The sequence below is a fragment of the Schistocerca americana genome, chromosome 6, assembly GCF_021461395.2.
Source record: "Schistocerca americana isolate TAMUIC-IGC-003095 chromosome 6, iqSchAmer2.1, whole genome shotgun sequence".
Classification (NCBI taxonomy): domain Eukaryota; kingdom Metazoa; phylum Arthropoda; class Insecta; order Orthoptera; family Acrididae; genus Schistocerca; species Schistocerca americana.
Window position 1 is genome coordinate 590,955,353 of NC_060124.1, and position 21,308 is coordinate 590,976,660.

Here is a 21,308-nt window from a genome sequence, read left to right on the forward strand (position 1 = left end):
AGGCATTCTGCAGCCTCATCCAGTCCACCTTCACATACGATAGAAAATAAAGTGTATATATACAGCTGTGTAGAAATTACATCCACAGATGGTGAATGTTGGTAATGAGGCTTTCTGCAGCCTCATCCAGTCCACCTTCACATAGGATAGAAAATAAAGTGTATATATACAGCAGTGTAGAAATTACATCCACAAATGGTGAATGTTGGTAATGTGGCATTCAGCAGCCACTTGCAGACCACCTTACCCTAGATTAGAAAATAAAGTATATATATACAGCTGTGTAGAAATTACAACTACTGATATTGAATGTTGGTAATGAGGCTTTCTGCAGCCTCATCCAGTCCACCTTCACATAGGATAGAAAATAAAGTGTATATTTACAGGTGTGTAGAAATTACATCCACAGATGTTGAATGTTGGTAATGTGGCTATCAGCAGCCACTTCCAGTCCACCTTCACCTAGATTAGAAAATAAAGTATTTATATACAGCTGTGTAGAAATTACAACTACAGATATTGAATGTTGGTAATGAGGCTTTCTGCAGCCTCATCCAGTCCACCTTCACATAGGATAGAAAATAAAGTGTATATATACAGCTGTGTAGAAATTACATCCACAGATGGTGAATATTGGTAATGAGGCTTTCTGCAGCCTCATCCAGTCCACCTTCACATAGGATAGAAAATAAAGTGTATATATACAGCTGTGTAGAAATTACATCCACAGATGGTGAATTTTGGTAATGTGGCTTTCAGCAGCCACTTCTAGATCACCTTCACCTGGATTAGAATATAAAGTATATATATATACAGCTGTGTAGAAATTACAACTACAGATATTGAATGTTGGTAATGAGGCTTTCTGCAGCCTCATCCAGTCCACCTTCACATAGGATAGAAAATAATGTGTATATATACAGCTGTGTAGAAATTACATCCACAGATGGTGAATGTTGGTAATGTGGCTTTCAGCAGCCACTTCCAGACCACCTTCACCTAGATTAGAAAATAAAGTATATATATACAGCTGTGTAGAAATTACAACTACAGATATTGAATGTTTTTAATGAGGCATTCTGCAGCCTCATCCAGTCCACCTTCACATATAATAGAAAATAAAGTAAATATATACAGCTGTGTAGAAATTACAACTACAGATATTGAATGTTGGTAATGAGGCATTCTGCGGCCTCATCCAGTCCACCTTCACATTGGATAGAAAATAAAGTGTATATATACAGCTGTGTAGAAATTACATCCACAGATGGTGAATGTTGGTAATGAGGCTTTCTGCAGCCTCATCCAGTCCACCTTCACATAGGATAGAAAATAAAGTGTATATATACAGCAGTGTAGAAATTACATCCACAAATTGTGAATGTTGGTAATGTGGCATTCAGCAGCCACTTGCAGACCACCTTACCCTAGATTAGAAAATAAAGTATATATATACAGCTGTGTAGAAATTACAACTACAGATATTGAATGTTGGTAATGAGGCTTTCTGCAGCCTCATCCAGTCAACCATCACATAGGATAGAAAATAAAGTGTAAATATACAGCTGTGTAGGAATTACATCTGCAGATGGTGAATGTTGGTAATGTGGCTTTCAGCAGCCACTTCCAGACCACCTTCACCTAGATTAGAAAATAAAGTATATATATACACCTGTGTTCAAATTACATCCACAGATGGTGAATGTTGGTAAAGTGGCTTTCAGTAGCCAATTCCAGACCACCTTCACCTAGATTAGAAAATAAAGTGTATATATACAGCTGTGTAGAAATTACAACTACAGATATTGAATGTTGGTAATGAGGCTTTCTGCAGCCTCATCCAGTCCACCATCACATAGGATAGAAAATAAAGTGTAATATACAGCTGTGTAGAAATTACATCCACAGATGGTGAATGTTGGTATTGTGGCTTTCAGCAGCCACTTCCAGACCACCTTCACCTAGATTAGAAAATAAAGTATATATATACAGCTGTGTAGAAATTACAACTACTGATACTGAATGTTGGTAATGAGGCTTTCTGCAGCCTCATCCAGTCCACCTTCACATAGGATAGAAAATAAAGTGTATACATACAGCTGTGTAGAAATTACAACTACAGATATTGAATGTTGGTAATGCGGCTTTCTGCAGCCTCATCCAGTCCACCTTCACATAGGATAGAAAGTAAAGTGTATATATACAGCTGTGTAGAAATTACATCCACAGATGGTGAATGTTGGTAATGAGGCTTTCTGCAGCTTCATTCAGTCCACCTTCACATAGGATAGAAAATAAAGTGTATATATACAGCTGTGTAGAAATTACATCTGCAGATGGTGAATGTTGGTAATGTGGCTTTCAGCAGCCACTTCCAGACCACCTTCATCTAGATTAGAAAATAAAGTGTATATATACAGCTGTGTAGAAATTACATCTGCAGATCGTAAATGTTGGTAATGTGGCTTTCAGCAGCCACTTCCAGACCAACCTCATCTAGATTAGAAAATAAAGTGTATATATACAGCTGTGTAGAAATTACAACTACAGATATTGAATGTTGGTAATGAGGCTTTCTGCAGCCTCATCCAGTCCACCTTCACATAGGATAGAAAATAAAGTATATATATACAGCTGTGTAGAAATTACAACTACAGATATTGAATGTTGGTAATGAGGCTTTCTGCAGCCTCATCCAGTCCACCTTCACATAGGATAGAAAATAAAGTAAATATATACAGCTGTGTAGAAATTACAACTACAGATATTGAATGTTGGTAATGAGGCATTCTGCAGCCTCATCCAGTCCACCTTCACATAGGATAGAAAATAAAGTGTATATATACAGCTGTGTAGAAATTACATCCACAGATGGTGAATGTTGGTAATGAGGCTTTCCGCAGCCTCATCCAGTCCACCTTCACATAGGGTAGAAAATAAAGTGTATATATACAGCAGTGTAGAAATTACATCCACAAGTGGTGAATGTTGGTAATGTGGCATTCAGCAGCCACTTGCAGACCACCTTCACCTGGATTAGAAAATAAAGTATATATATACAGCTGTGTAGAAATTACAGCTACAGATATTGAATGTTGGTAATGAGGCTTTCTGCAGCCTCATCCAGTCCACATTCACATAGGGTAGAGAATAAAGTGTATATATACAGCTGTGTAGAAATTACATCCACAGATGGTGAATGTTGGTAATGAGGCTTTCTGCAGCCTCATCCAGTCCACCTTCACATAGGATAGAAAATAAAGTGTATATATACAGCTGTGTAGAAATTACATCTGCAGATGGTGAATGTTGGTAATGTGGCTTTCAGCAGCCACTTCCAGACCACCTTCACCTAGATTAGAAAATAAAGTATATATATACAGCTGTGTTCAAATTACATCCACAGATGGTGAATGTTGGTAAAGTGGCTTTCAGCAGCCACTTCCAGACCACCTTCACCTAGATTAGAAAATAAAGTGTATATATACAGCTGTGTAGAAATTACAACTACAGATATTGAATGTTGGTAATGAGGCTTTCTGCAGCCTCATCCAGTCAACCTTCACATAGGATAGAAAATAAAGTGTAATATACGGCTGTGTAGAAATTACATCCACAGATGGTGAATGTTGGTATTGTGGCTTTCAGCAGCCACTTCCAGACCACCTTCATCTAGATTAGAAAATAAAGTATATATATACAGCTGTGTAGAAATTACAACTACTGATATTGAATGTTGGTAATGAGGCTTTCTGCAGCCTCATCCAGTCCACCTTCACATAGGATAGAAAATAATGTGTATATATACAGCTGTGTAGAAATTACATCCACAGATGGTGAATGTTGGTAATGAGGCTTTCTGCAGCCTTATCCAGTCCACCTTCACATAGGATAGAAAATAAAGTGTATATATACAGCTGTGTAGAAATTACATCCACAGAAGGTGAATGTTGGTAATGTGGCTTTCAGGAGCCACTTCCAGACCACCTTCACCTAGATTAGAAAATAAAGTATAAATATACAGCTGTGTAGAAATTACAACTACAGATATTGAATGTAGGTAATGAGGCTTTCTGCAGCCTCATCCAGTCCACCTTCACATAGGATAGAAAATAAAGTGTATATGTACAGCTGTGTAGAAATTACATCCACAGATGGTGAATGTTGGTAATGAGGCTTTCTGCAGCTTCATCCAGTCCACCTTCACATAGGATAGAAAATAAGTGTATATATACAGCTGTGTAGAAATTACATCCACAGATGGTGAATGTTGGTAATGTGGCTTTCAGCAGCCACTTCCAGACCACCTTCACCTAGATTAGAAAATAAAGTATATATATACAGCTGTGTAGAAATTACAACTACAGATATTGAATGTTGGTGATTAGGCTTTCTGCAGCCTCATTCAGTCCACCTTCACATAGGATAGAAAATATAGTAAATATATACAGCTGTGTAGAAATTACAACTACAGATATTGAATGTTGGTAATGAGGCATTCTGCAGCCTCATCCAGGCCACCTACACATAGGATAGAAAATAAAGTGTATATATACAGCTGTGTAGAAATTACATCCACAGATGGTGAATGTTGGTAATGAGGCTTTCTGCAGCCTCATCCAGTCCACCTTCACATAGGATAGAAAATAAAGTGTATATATACAGCTGTGTAGAAATTACATCTGCAGATGGTGAATGTTGGTAATGTGGCTTTCAGCAGCCACTTTCAGACCACCTTCACCTAGATTAGAAAATAAAGTGTATATATACAGCTGTGTAGAAATTACATCTGCAGATCGTAAATGTTGGTAATGTGGCTTTCAGCAGCCACTTCTAGACCACCTTCACCTAGATTAGAAAATAAAGTGTATATATACAGCTGTGTAGAAATTACATCTGCAGATGGTGAATGTTGGTAATGTGGCTTTCAGCAGCCACTTCCAGACCACCTTCACCTAGATTAGAAAATAAAGTATATATATACAGCTGTGTAGAAATTACAACTACAGATATTGAATGCTGGTAATGAGGCTTTCTGCAACCTCATCCAGTCCGCCTTCACATAGGATAGAAAAAAAGTGTATATATACAGCTGTGTAGAAATTACATCCATAGATGGTGAATGTTGGTAATGAGGCTTTCTGCAGCCTCATCCAGTCCACCTTCACATAGGATAGAAAATAAAGTGTATATATACAGCTGTGTAGAAATTACATCCACAGATTGTGAATGTTGGTAATGTGGCTTTCAGCAGCCACTTACAGACCACTTTCACCTACATTAGAAAATAAACTATATATATATACAGCTGTGTATAAATTACAACTACAGATATTGAATGTTGGTAATGTGGCTTTCTGCAGAATCATCCAGTCCACCTTCAAATAGGATAGAAAATAAAGCGTATATATACAGCTGTGTTGAAATTACATCCACAGATGGTGAATGTTGGTAATGTGGCTTTCAGCAGCCAATTCCAGACCACCTTCACCTAGATTAGAAAATAAAGTATATATATACAGCTGTGTAGAAATTACAACTACAGATATTGAATGTTGGTAATAAGGCTTTCTGCAGCCTCATCCAGTCCACCTTCTCATAGGATAGGAAATAAAGTGTATATATACAGCTGTGTAGAAATTACATCCACAGATGGTGAATGTTGGTAATGAGGCTTTCTGCTGCCTCATCCAGTCCACCTTCACATAGGACAGAAAATAAAGTGTATATATACAGCTGTGTAGAAATTACATCCACAGATGGTGAATGCTGGTAATGAGGCTTTCTGCAGCCTCATCCAGTTCACCTTCACATAGGATAGAAAATAAAGTGTATATATACAGCTGTGTAGAAATTACATCCACAGATGGTGTATGTTGGTAATATGGCTTTCAGCAGCCACTTCCAGACCACCTTCACCTAGATTAGAAAATAAAGTAAATATATGCAGCTGTGTAGAAATTACAACTACAGATATTGAATATTGGTAATGAGGCTTTCTTCAGCCTCATCCAGTCCACCTTCACATAGGATAGAAGATAACGTGTATATATACAGCTGTGTAGAAATTACATCTACAGATGGTGAATGTTGGTAATAAGGCTTTCAGCAGCCACTTCCAGACCACCTTCACCTAGATTAGAAAATAAAGTATATATATACAGCTGTGTAGAAATTACAACTACAGATATTGAATGTTGGTAATGAGGCTTTCTGCAACCTCATCCAGTCCACCTTCACATAGGATAGAAAATAAAGTGTATATATACAGCTGTGTAGAAATTACATCCACAGATGGTGCATGTTGGTTATGTGGCTTTCAGCAGCCACTTCCAGACCACCTTCACCTAGATTAGAAAATAAAGTATATATATACAGCTGTGTAGATATTACAACTACAGATATTGAATGTATGTAATGAGGCTTTCTGCAACCTCATCCAGTCCACCTTCACATAGGATAGAAAATAAAGTGTATATATACAGCTGTGTAGAAATTACATCCACAGATGGTGAATGTTGGTAATGTGGCTTTCAGCAGCCACTTCCAGACCACCTCCACCTAGATTAGAAAATAAAGTATATATATACAGCTGTGTAGAAATTACAGCTACAGATATTGAATGTTGGTAATGAGGCTTTCTGCAGCCTCATCCAGTCCACCTTCACATAGGATAGAAAATAAAGTGTATATATACAGCTGTGTAGAAATTACATGCACAGATGATGAATGTTGGTAATGTGGCTTTCAGCAGCCACTTCCAGACCACCTTCACTTAGATTAGAAAATAAAGTGTATATATACAGCTGTGTAGAAATTACAACTACAGATATTGAATGTTGGTATGAGGCTTTCTGCAGCCTCATCCAGTCCACCTTCACACAGGATAGAAAATAAAGTGTATATATACAGCTGTGTAGAAATTACATCCACAGATGGTGAATGTTGGTAATGAGGCTTTCTGCAGCCTCATCCAGTCCACCTTCACATAGGATAGAAAAGAAAGTGTATATATACAGCAGTGTAGAAATTACAACTACAGATGTTGAATGTTGGTAATGAGGCTTTCTGCAGCCTCATCCAGTCCACCTTCACATAGGATAGAAAATAAAGTGTATATATACAGCTGTGTAGAAATTACATCCACAGATGGTGAATGTTGGTAATGAGGCTTTCTGCAGCCTCATCCAGTCCACCTTCACATAGGATAGAAAATAAAGTGTGTATATACAGCTGTGTAGAAATTACATCCACAGATGGTGAATGTTGGTAATGTGGCTTTCAGCAGCCACTTCCAGACAACCTTCACCTAGATTAGAAAATAAAGTATATATATACAGCTGTGTAGAAATTACAACTACAGATATTGAATGTTGATAAAGAGGCTTTCTGCAGCCTCATCCAGTCCACCTTCACATAGGATAGAAAATAAAGTGTATATATACAATTGTGTAGAAATTACATCCACAGATGGTGAATGTTGGTAATGTGGCTTTCAGCAGCCACTTCCAGACCACCTTCACCTAGATTAGAAAATAAAGTATATATATACAGCGGTGTAGAAATTACAACTACAGATATTGAATGTTGGTAATGAGGCTTTCTGCAGCCTTATGCGGACCCCCTTCACATAGGATAGAAAATAAAGTGTATATATACAGCTCTGTAGAAATTACATCCACAGATGGTGAATGTTGGTAATGTGGCTTTCAGCAGCCACTTCCAGACCACCTTCATCTAGATTAGAAAATAAAGTATATATATACAGCTGTGTAGATATTACAACTACAGATATTGAATGTTGGTAATGAGGCTTTCTGCAGCCTCATCCAGTCCACCTTCACATAGGATAGAAAATAAAGTGTATATATACAGCTGTGTAGAAATTACATCCACAGATGGTGTATGTTGGTAATGTGGCTTTCAGCAGCCACTTCCAGACCACCTTCACCTATATTAGAAAATAAAGTATATATATACAGCTGTGTAGAAATTACAACTACAGATATTGAATGTTGGTAATGAGGCTTTCTGCAGCCTCATCCAGTCCACCTTCACATAGGATAGAAAATAAAGTGAATATATACAGCTGTGTAGAAATTACATCCACAGATGGTGAATGTTGGTAATGAGGCTTTCTGCAGCCACTTCCAGACCACCTTCACCTAGATTTAAAAATGAAGGGTATATATACAGCTGTGTAGAAATTACATCCACAGATGGTGAATGTTGGTAATGTGGCTTTCAGCAGCCACTTCCAGACACCATCACCTATATTAGAAAATAAAGTATATATATACAGCAGTGTAGAAATTATAACTACAGATATTGAATGTTGGTAATGAAGCTTTCTGCAGCATCATCCAGTCCACCTTCACATAGGATAGAAAATAAAGTGTATATATACAGCTGTGTAGAAATTACATCCACAGATGGTGTATGTTGGTAATGTGGCTTTCAGCAGCCACTTCCAGACCACCTTCACCTATATTAGAAAATAAAGTATATATATACAGCTGTGTAGAAATTACAACTACAGATATTGAATGTTGGTAATGAGGCTTTCTGCAGCCTCATCCAGTCCACCTTCACATAGGATAGAAAATAAAGTGAATATATACAGCTGTGTAGAAATTACATCCACAGATGGTGAATGTTGGTAATGTGGCTTTCAGCAGCCACTTCCAGACAACCTTCACCTAGATTAGAAAATGAAGTATATATATACAGCTGTGTAGAAATTACAACTACAGATATTGAATGTTGGTAATGAGGCTTTCTGCAGCCTCATCCAGTCCACCTTCACATAGGATAGATAATAAAGTGTATATATACAGCTGTGTAGAAATTACATCTGCAGATGGTGAATGTTGGTAATGTGGCTTTCTCCAGCCACTTCCAGACCACCTTCACCTAGATTTAAAAATGAAGGGTATATATACAGCTGTGTAGAAATTACATCCACAGATGGTGAATGTTGGTAATGTGGCTTTCAGCAGCCACTTCCAGACACCTTCACCTATATTAGAAAATAAAGTATATATATACAGCAGTGTAGAAATTATAACTACAGATATTGAATGTTGGTAATGAAGCTTTCTGCAGCATCATCCAGTCCACCTTCACATAGGATAGAAAATAAAGTGTATATATACAGCTGTGTAGAAATTACATCCACAGATGGTGTATGTTGGTAATGTGGCTTTCAGCAGCCACTTCCAGACCACCTTCACCTATATTAGAAAATAAAGTATATATATACAGCTGTGTAGAAATTACAACTACAGATATTGAATGTTGGTAATGAGGCTTTCTGCAGCCTCATCCAGTCCACCTTCACATAGGATAGAAAATAAAGTGAATATACACAGCTGTGTAGAAATTACATCCACAGATGGTGAATGTTGGTAATGAGGCTTTCTGCAGCCACTTCCAGACCACCTTCACCTAGATTTAAAAATGAAGGGTATATATACAGCTGTGTAGAAATTACATCCACAGATGGTGAATGTTGGTAATGTGGCTTTCAGCAGCCACTTCCAGACACCATCACCTATATTAGAAAATAAAGTATATATATACAGCAGTGTAGAAATTATAACTACAGATATTGAATGTTGGTAATGAAGCTTTCTGCAGCATCATCCAGTCCACCTTCACATAGGATAGAAAATAAAGTGTATATATACAGCTGTGTAGAAATTACATCCACAGATGGTGTATGTTGGTAATGTGGCTTTCAGCAGCCACTTCCAGACCACCTTCACCTATATTAGAAAATAAAGTATATATATACAGCTGTGTAGAAATTACAACTACAGATATTGAATGTTGGTAATGAGGCTTTCTGCAGCCTCATCCAGTCCACCTTCACATAGGATAGAAAATAAAGTGAATATATACAGCTGTGTAGAAATTACATCCACAGATGGTGAATGTTGGTAATGTGGCTTTCAGCAGCCACTTCCAGACAACCTTCACCTAGATTAGAAAATGAAGTATATATATACAGCTGTGTAGAAATTACAACTACAGATATTGAATGTTGGTAATGAGGCTTTCTGCAGCCTCATCCAGTCCACCTTCACATAGGATAGATAATAAAGTGTATATATACAGCTGTGTAGAAATTACATCTGCAGATGGTGAATGTTGGTAATGTGGCTTTCTCCAGCCACTTCCAGACCACCTTCACCTAGATTAGAAAATAAAGTATATATATACAGCTGTGTAGAAATTACAACTACAGATATGGATTTTGGTAATGAGGCTTTCTGCAGCCTCATCCAGTCCACCTTCACATAGGATAGAAAATAAAGTGTATATATACAGCTGTGTAGAAATTACATCTGCAGATGGTGAATGTTGGTAATGTGGTTTTCTGCAGCCCCTTCCAGACCACCTTCACCTAGATTACAAAATGAAGGATATATATACAGCTGTGTAGAAAATACATCCACACATGGTGAATGTTGGTAATGAGGCTTTCTGCAGCTCCTTTCAGTCCATGTTCACATAGGATAGGAAATCAAATAGAAATATACAGCTGTGCTGTAACTAGATTTACAGATGGTGATTGTTGGTAAGGAGGCTTTCTGCCGCACCTTCCACTCCACCATCACCTTGATTAGAAAATGAAGGGTATATATACAGCTGTGTAGAAACTACTTCGACAGATGGTGAATGTTGCTAAAGAGGCTTTCTGTAGCCCCTTCCAGTCCACCTTCACCTAGATTAGATAATAATGGGTATATATACAGCTGTGTAGAAAATACATCCACACATGGTTAATGTTGGGAATGAGGCTTTCTGCAGCCCCTTCCACTCCACCATCACCTTGATTAGAAAATGAAGGGTATATATACAGCTGTGTAGAAACTAAATCAACAGATGGTGAATGTTGCTAAAGAGGCATTCTCTAGCTCCTTCCAGTCCACATTCACCTAGATTAGAAATTAAAGTGTATTTATACAGATGTGTAGAAATAACATCCACAGATTTTGAAATTTGGTAAAGATGCTTTCCGCAGACCCTTCCAGTCCACCTTCACATAGGTTAGAAAATAAAGGAGAAATATACAGCTGTGCTGAAACTAGATTTACAGATTGTGATTGTTGGTTAGGAGGCTTTCTGCATCCCCTTCCAATCCACTTTCACCTAGGTTAGAATATAAAGGAGACATATGCGGCTGTGCGGAAGCTACAGCTACAGATGATGTTGTTAATATGGCGGCTTTCTGCAGCCCCTTCCAGTCCACCTTCACCTAGATTACAAAATAATGGATATATATACAGCTGTGTAGAAATTACATCCACAGAGGGTGAATGTTCGTAATGAGGCTTTCTGCAGAACCTTCCAGTAAACCTTCACCTAGATTAGAAAATAAAGAGTATATGTACAGCTTTGTATTAATTCCATCCACAAATGGTGAATGTTGGTAATGAGGCTTTCTGTAGCCCCTTCCAGTCCACCTTCACCTAGATTAGAAAATAAAGAGTGTATATACAGCTGTGTAGAAATTACATCCACAGATGGTGAATGTTGGCAATAAGACCTTCTGCAGCCCCTTCCAGTCCACCTTCACATAGGTTAGAAAATAAAGGAGAAATATACAGCTGTGCTGAAACTACATTTACAGATTGTGATTGTTGGTGAGGAGTCTTTCTGCAGCCCCTCTCAATCCACCTTCACATAGGTTATAAAATAAGTGATACATATACAGCTGTGCGGCAACTACATCTACAGATGATGTTTGTTAATAAGGAGGCTTTCTGCAGCCCCTTCCATTCCACCTTCACATAGGTTAGGATATAAAGTGTAAATTTTCAGGTGTGCAGAAATTACAACCATAGATGGTGAATGTTGGTAATGAGGTTTTGTGCAGCCCATTCCAGTCCACCTAAACCTAGATTAGAAAATAAAGGGTATATATACCGCAGTGAAGAAAAAACATCAACAGATAGTGAATGTTGGTAAAGAGGCTTTCAGCAGCACCTTACAGTCCACCTTCAGCTAGAATAGAAAGTAAATGGTATATATACAGCTGTGAAGTAATCACTTCCACAGATGGCGGATGTTGGTAAGGAGGCTTTCTGCAGCTCCCACCAGTTCACTTTCACCTATATTTGAACATAAAGGATATATATACAGCTGTTTAGAATTTACATCCACAGATGGTGAATGTTGGTAATGAGGCTTTCTGCAGCCCCTTCCAGTCCACCATCACCTACATTAGAAAATAATGGTTATTTATACAGCTGTGTAGAAGTTACCTCCACAGATGGTGAATGTTGGTAATGAGGCTTTCTGCAGCCCTTTCCAGTCCACGTTCACATAGGTTAGAAAATAAAGGAGAAATATACAGCTGTGCTAAAACTGCATTTACAGATGGTGATTCTTGGTAAGGACGCTTTCTGCAGCGCCTTCCAATCCACCTTTAACTTGGTTAGAAAATTAAGGAGACATATAGGGCTGTGCGGAAACTACATCTTTAGATGGTGATTGTTTATAAGGAGGTTTTCTGCAGCCCCTTCCAGTCCACGTTCTCATAGGTTAGAAAATAGAGGAGAAATATACAGCTGTGCTGAAACTACATTTACAGATTATGTTTGTTGGTAAGGAGGCTTTCTGCAGCCCCTTCCAGTCCACCTTCACCTAGATTAGAAAATAAAGGGTGTATATACAGCTGTGTAGAAATTACATCCACAGATGGTGAATGTTGGTAATGAGGCTTTCTGCAGCCCCTTCCGGTCCACGTTCACATAGGTTAGAAAATAAAGGAGAAATATACGGCTGTGCTGAAACTTCATTTACAGATGGTGATTGTTGGTAAGAGGCTTTCTGCAGCCCCCTCCAGTCCACTATGACATAGGTTAGAAAATTTAGGAGACATATGTAGCTGTGCGGAAACTACATCTACTGATGATGATTGGTAATAAGGAGGCTTCCTGCAGAACCTTCAAATCCACCTTCACCTAGGTTAGAAAGTAAAAGAGACATATACAGCTGTGCGGAAAATAGATCTACAAATGATGTTGTTAATAAGGCAGCTTTCTGCAGCCCCATCCAGTCCACCTTCACATAGGTTAGGATATAAAGTGTATATTTTCAGGTGTGCAGAAATTATAACCACAGATTGTGAATGTTGGTAATGAGGTTTTGTGCAGCCCCTTCCAGTCCACCTTAACCTAGGTTAGAAAATAAAGGGTATATATACCGCAGTGAGGAAATAACATAAACAGATAGTGAATGTTGGTAAAGAGGCTTTCTGCAGCCCCTTCCAGTGCACCTTCAGCTAGATTAGAAAGTAAAGTGTGTATATACAGCTGTGTAGTAATTACTTCTACAGATGACGAATGTTGGTAAGGAAGCTTTCTGCAGCTCCTACTAGTCCACTTTCACCTAGATTTGAACATAAAGGGTATATATACAGCTGTGTAGATATTACATCCACAGATAGTGAATGTTGGTAATGAGGCTTTCTGCAGACTCTTCCAGTCCACCATCACCTACATTAGAAAATAATGGTTATATATACAGTTCTGTAAAAATTACATCCACAGATCCTTAATGTTGAAAATGGGGCTTTCTGGAGACCCTTCCAGTCCACGTTCACATAGGTTAGAAAATATAGGTCAAATATACAGCTGTGCTGAAACTACGATGGTGTTTGTTGCCCCTTCCAACCAACTTCACCTAGGTTAGAAAATAAAGGAGACATATACAGCTGTGGTGAAACTACATTTACAGGTGGTGATTGTCGGTAAGGAGGCTTCCTGCAGCCACTTCCAGTCCACCTTCACCTAGGTTAGGAAATAAAGAAGGCATATACAGCTGTGCTGAAACTACATCTACAGATGATGATGTTAATAAGGCGGCTTTCTGCAGCCCCATCCATTCCACCTTCACATGGGTTAGGATATAAAGGGTATATATACAGCTGTGTAGAAATTACATCCACTGATGGTGAATTTCGGTAATGAGGCTTTCTGCAACCCCTTTCAGTCCACTTTCACATGGATTGGAAAATAAAGGGTGTATATACAGCAGTGTAGAAATTACATTCACAGATGGTGAATGATGGTACTGAGGATATCTGCAGCCCCTTCCAGTCCACGTTCACATAGGTTAGATAGGAAAGCAGAAATATACAGCTGAGCTGAAATTACATTTACGGATGGTGATTGTTCGTATGGAGGCTTTCTGCAGCCCCTTCCAATCCACCTTCACCTAGGTTATAAAAAAAGGGAAACATATACAGCTCTGCTGAAACTACATCTACACATGATGTTTGTTAATAAGGAGTCTTTCTGCAGCCCCCTCCTGTCCACCTTCACATAGGTTAGGATATAAAAGGTATATATTCAGCTGTGCAGAAATTACATCCACACATTGTGAATGTTGGTAATGAGGCTTTCTGCAGCAACATCCAGTCCACCATCACCTAGATTAGAAAATAAGGGGTGTATATATACAACTGTGTAGAAATTACTTATACAGAAGTTGAACTTTGGTAATGACACTTTCTGCAGCCACTTCCAGTCCAACTTAACATCGATTAGAAATAAAAAGCTATTTATACAACAGTGAAGAAACAACATCAACAGATAGTGAATGTTGTAAATAGGCTTTCTGCATCCCCTTCCAGTCCACCTTCACCTAGATAGAAAAAATAAAGGGTATATATACAGCTGTGTAGAAATTACTTCTACAGATGGCGAATGTTGGTAAGGAGGCTTTCTGCAGCCCCTTCCAGTCCACCTTCACATAGGTTTGGATATAAAGGGTATATATTCAGGTGTGCAGAAATTACATCCACAGATGGTGAATGTTGGTAATGAGGCTTTCTGCAGCCCCCTTCCAGTCCACCTTCACCTAGATTAGAAAATAAAGGGTATGTATACAGCTGTGTAGAAATTACTTATACAGATGGTCAATGTTGGTAATGAGGCTTTCTGCAGCCACTTCCAGGCAACTTTAACCTAGATTAGAAAATAAAGGGTACATATACAGAAATGAAGAAATAACATTAACAGATAGTGAATGTTGCTAAAAAGGTTTTCTGCAGCTCCTTCCAGTCCACCTTCACCTACATTAGGAAATAATGGATATATATACAGCTGTGTAGAAATAACATCCACAGATGGTGAATGTTGGTAATGAGGCTTTCTGCAGCCCTTTCCTGTCCATGTTATCATAGTTTAGAAAATAAAAGAGAAATATACACCTGTGCTGAAACTGCATTTACAGATGGTGAATGTTGGTAAGGAGGCTTTCTGCAGCCCCTTTCAGTCCACCTTCACCTACATTAGAAAATAAAGGGTATAATTACACCAGTGTAGAAATTACATCTACAGATAGTGAATGTTGGTAAGGAGGCTTTCTGTAGCCCCTTCCAGTCCACCTTCACCTAGATTAGAAAAAAAGGGTATACATACAGCTGTGTGGAAATTACATTTACTGATGGTGAATGTTGGTAATGAGGCTTTCTGCAGCCCCTTAACTCCACCTTCTCCTAGATTAGAAAAAAAGAGGGTATGTATACAGCTGTGAAAAAACTACATCCACAGATGGTGAATGTTAGTAAGGAGGCTTCATGCAGCCCCTTCCAGTCCACCTTCACCTACATTAGAAAAATGAATAGATTAGAAAATAAGAGGTACATGTACAGCTGTGTAGAAATTACATCGACAGATGGTAAATGTTGGTAATGAGGCTTTCTGCAGCCCCATTCAGTCCACGTTCACATAGGTTCGAAAATAAAAGGAAAATATACAGCTGTGCTGAAACTAAATTTACAGATTGTGTTTGTTGGTGAGAAGGCTTTCTGCAGCCCCTTCCAGTCCACTTTCACGTCCTTTAGAAAATAAAGGGTATATATACAGCTGGGTAGAAGTTACATCCACATATGGTGAATGAGGTAATAAGGCTTTCTGCAGCCGCTACCAGGCCACGTTCACATAGGTTAGAGTATAAAGGAGATATATACAGCTGTGCTAAAACTACGATGGTAATTGGTGGTAAAAGGCTTTCAGATGCCCCTTCCGATCCACCTTCACCTAGGTTAGAAAATAAAGGAGACATATACAGCTGTGCGGGAACTACATCTACGGATGATGATTGTTAATAAGGAGTCTTTCTGCAGCCCCCTCCTGTCCACCTTCACATGGGTTAGGATATAAAGGATATATATACAGCTGTGTAGAAATTACATCCACTGATGGTGAATTTCGGTAATGAGGCTTTCTGCAGCCCCTTTCAGTCCACTTTCACATGGATTGGAAAATAAAGGGTGTATATACAGCAGTGTAGAAATTACATTCACACTTGGTGAATGATGGTACTGAGGATATCAGCAGCCCCTTCCAATCCACCTTCACCTAGGTTATAAAAAAAGGGAAACATATACAGCTGTGCGGAAACTAGATCTACACATGATGTTTGTTAATAAGGAGTCTTTCTGCAGGACCCTCCTGTCCACCTTCACATAGGTTAGGATATAAAGGGTATATATTCAGCTGTGCAGAAATTACATCCACAGATGGTGAATGGTGGTAATGAGGCTTTCTGCAGCCCTTTCCAGTCCATGTTAACATAGGTTAGAAAATAAAGGAGAAATATACAGCTGTACTGAAACTGCTTTTACAGATGGTGAATGTTGGTAAGGTGGCTTTCTGCAGCCCCTTCCAGTCTACCTTCACTTACACTAGAAAATAAAGGGTATATATACAGCAGTGTAGGAATTACATCTACAGATAGTGAATGTTGGTAAGGAGGCTTTCTGCAGCCCCTTCCAGTCCACCTTCTCCTAGATTAGAAATTAAAGGGTATATATACAGCTGTGTAGAAATTACATCTAGAGGTAGTGAATGTTGGTAATGAGGCTTTCTTCAGCCCCTTCCATTCCTCCTTCACCTAGGTTGGAAGATAAAGGAGAAATATACAGCTGTGCAGGAAATGCATCTGAAGATCGCGATTGTTGGTAGGGAGGCATTCTGCAGCCCCTTCCAGTCCTCCTTCACATAGGTTAGGATATAAAGTGTATATATACAGCTGTGTAGAAATTACACCCACTGATGGTGAATGTTGGTAATGAGGTTTTCTGCAGCCCCTTCCAGTCCACGTTCACATAGGTTAGAAAGGAAAGGAGAAATATACAGCTGTGCTAAAACCACGATTGTGATTGTTGGTAAGGAGGCTTTCTGCAGTCCCTTCCAATCCACCCTCACATAGGTTAGAATTTAAAGGAGACATATACAGCTGTGCGGAAACTACATCTACAGGTGAGGATTGTTAATAAGGGGGCTTTCTGCAGCCCCTTCCAGTCCACCTTCACATAGGTTGAGAGATAAAGGTTATACATACAGCTGTGTAGAAATTACATCCACAGATTGTCAATGTTGGTAATGAGGCTTTCTGCAGCCCCTACCAGTCAACCTACTTCTAGATTAGAAAATTGAATTGTATATATACAGCTGTGTAGAATTTACAACCACAGATTGTGAATGTTGGTGATGAGGCTTTCTGCAGCCCCTTCCAGTCCACGTTCACTTGGGTTAGATAATAAAGGAGAAATATCCAGCTGTGCTGAAACTTGATTTATAGATGGTGATTGCTGGTAACGAGGCTTTCTGCAGCCGCTTCCAATCTACCTTCACCTAGGTTAGAAAATATTGGAGACATATACAGCTGTGCGGAAACTACATTTACAGATGATGATTGTTAATAAGGAGGCTTCCTGCAGCCACTTCCAGTCCATGTTCACATAGGTTAGAAAACAAAGGAGAAATATACACTGTGCTGAAAGTACACTTACTGATGGTGATTCTTCGGAAGGAGGTTTTCTGCACCCTCTTCCAGTCTACCTTCACCTAGATTAGAAAATAATGTGTATATATACAGCTGCGTAGAAAATACTTCTACAGTTGGTGAATGTTGGTAAGTAATTTTTCTGCAGCCCCTTTTAGTCCATCTGCACCTAGATTAGAAATTAAAGGGTATATATACAGCTGTGTAGAAATTACAACCACAGATGATGAATGTTGGTAATAAGGCTTTCCGCAGCCCCTTTCGGCCCACTTTCACATAGGTTAGGATATAGAGGATATTAATACAGCTGTGTACAAATTACATCCGCTGATGGTGAATGTTGGTAATGAGGCTTTCTGCAGCCCCTTCCAGTCCACCTTCACCTAGATTAGAAAGTAAAGTATATATATACAGATGTGTAGAAGTTACATACACAGACGGTGACCGAGCGACTTGGTTCAGTGGTTAGCACACCGGACTCGCATTCGGGAGGACGACGGTTGAATCCCGTCTCCGGCTATCCTGATTTAGGTTTTCCGTGATTTCCCTAAATCGCTTCAGGCAAATGCCGGGATGGTTCCTTTGAAAGGGCACGGCCGATTTCCTTCCCCATCCTTCCGTCTCCCGAGCTTGCGCTCCAACTCTAATGACATCGTTGTCGACGGGACGTTAAACACTAATCTCCTCCTCCTCCTCCACAGACAGTGAATGTTGGTAATGAGGCTTTCTGCGGCCCCTTCCAGTCGACGTTCACATGGGTTAGAAAATAAAGGAGACATATACAGCTGTCCGGAAACTACATCTGCAGATGATGATTTTTAATAAGGAGGCTTTCTGCAGCCCCTTCCAGTCCACCTCACATAGGTTAGGTTATAAAGGGTCTATATACAGCTGTGTAAAAATTACATCCACAGAGGGTGAGTGTTGGTAATGAGGCTTTCTGCAGCCCCTTCCAGTCCACCTTCACCTAGATTAGGAAATAAAGGCTATAAAAACAGCTGGGTAGAAATTACTTCTACAGATGGTGAATGTTGGTAGATAGGCATTCTGCAGTTCCTTCCAGTCGAAGTTCACATAGGTTAGAAAATAATGGAGACATAAACAGCTGTGTGGAAACTACATCTACTGATGATGATTGTTAATAAGGAGGCTGTCTGCAGCCCCTTCCTGTCCACCTCAACATAGTTTATGACATAAAGCGTATATATACAGCTGTGTAGAAATTACATCCACAGACGGTGAATGTTGGTAAGGACGCTTTCTGCAGCCTATTCCAGTCCACCTTCACCTAGATTTGAAAAATGAATAGATTCGAAAATAAATGGTACATATACAGCAGTGTAGAAATTACATCCACAGATGGTGAATGTTGGAAATGAGGCTTTCTGCAGCTCCTTCCAGTCCAATTTCACCTAGATCAGAAAATAAAGGATATATATACAGCTGTGTAGAAATTACATCCACAGATTGTGAATGTTGGTAATGAGGCTTCCTTCAGCCCCTTCCAGTCTATCTTCACCTAGATAAGAAAATAAAGGGTATGTATACAGCTGTGTAGAATTTACATCTACAGATGGTGAATGTTGGTTATGAGGCTATCTACAGACCTTTCCAGGCCACCTTCATCTAGATTAGAAAATAAAGGGTATATATACAGCTGTGTAGAAATTACATCTACAGATGGTGAATGTTGGTAGTGAGGCGTTCTGCAGCCAATTCCAGTCCATGTTCACATAGTTTAGAAAATAAAGGAGAAATATACAGCTGTGCGGAAACTACATCTACTGATGATGATTGTTAACAAGGAGGCTTTCTGCAGCCCCTTCCAGTCGATGTTCACATACATTAGAAAATAAAGGAGTTATATAAAGCTGTGTGGAAACTACATCTGCAGATGATGATTCTTAATAAAGAGGCTTTCTGCAGCCCCTTCCAGTCCACCTTCACATAGGTTAGGATATAAAGGATTTATATACAGCTGAGTAGAAATTACATCCACAGATGGTGAATGTTGGTAGTGAGGCGTTCTGCAGCCAATTCCAGTCCATGTTCACATAGTTTAGAAAATAAAGGAGAAATATACAGCTGTGCGGAAACTACATCTACAGATATGATTCTTAATAAGGAGGCTTTCTGCAGCCCTTCCAGTCCACCTTCACATAGGTTAGGAAATAAAGGGTCTATATACAGCTGTGTAGAAATTAAACCTACAGTGGGGTGAGTGTTGGTAATGAGGCTTTCTGCAGCCCCTTCCCATCAACCTTCACCTAGATTAGAAAATAACGGGTATATATACTGCTGTGTAGAAATTACTTCTGCAGATAGTGAATGTTGCAAAGTAATTTTTCTGCAGTCCCCTTCAGTCCACCTGCACCTATATTAGAAAATAAAGGGTATACATACAGCTATGTAGAAATTACATCCACAGATGATGAATGTTGGTAATCAGGTTTTCTGCAGATCCTTCCAGTCCACCTTCACATAGGTTAGGTTATAAAGGATATTAATACAGCTGTGTAGAAATTACATCCGCTGATGCTGAATGTTGGTAATGAGGATTTCTGCAGCCCCTTCCAGTCCACCTTTACCTACATTAGAAAGTAAAGTGTATATATACAGCTGTGTAGAAATTACATTTACAGATGGTGAATGTTGGTAGTGAGGCATTCTGCAGCCCCTTCCAGTCCACGTTCACTTGGGTTAGATAATAAAGGAGAAATATCCAGCTGTGCTGATACTTGATTTATAGATGGTGATTGCTGGTAACGAGGCTTTCTGCAGCCGCTTCCAATCTACCTTCACCTAGGTTAGAAAATATTGGAGACATCTACAGCTGTGCGGAAACTACATCTACAGATGATGATTGTTAATAAGGAGGCTGTCTGCAGCCCCTTCCTGTCCACCTCCACATAGTATATGATATAATGGGTATATGTACAGCTGTGTAGAAATTACATCGACAGATGGTGAATGTTGGTAATGACGCCTTCTGCAGCCCATTCCAGACCACCATCACCTAGATTAGAAAATAGGGAGTATATATACAGCTGTGTTGAAATTACATCCACAGATGGTGAATGTTGGTAATTAGGCTTTCTGCAGCCCCTTCCAGTCCACCTTCACCTAGATTAGAAAATAAAGTGTATATTTACAGCTGTGTAGGAATTTCATCCACAGATGGTGAATGTTGGTAAGGAGGCTTTCTGCAGCACCTTCCAGTCAACCTTCACCTATATTAGAAAAATAAATAGATACGAAAATAAATGGTACATATACAGCTGTGTAGAAATTACATCCACAGTTTTTGAATGTTGGTAAGGACGCTTTCTGCAGCCCCTTCCAGTCCACCTTTACCTATATTAGAAAGTTAAGGGTATATATACAGCTGTGTAGAAATTACTTCTACAGATGGTGAATGTTGGTAAGTAATTTTTCTGCAGCCTCTTTCAGTCCACTTGCACCTGGATTATAAAGTAAAGTGTATATGTACAGCTGTGTAG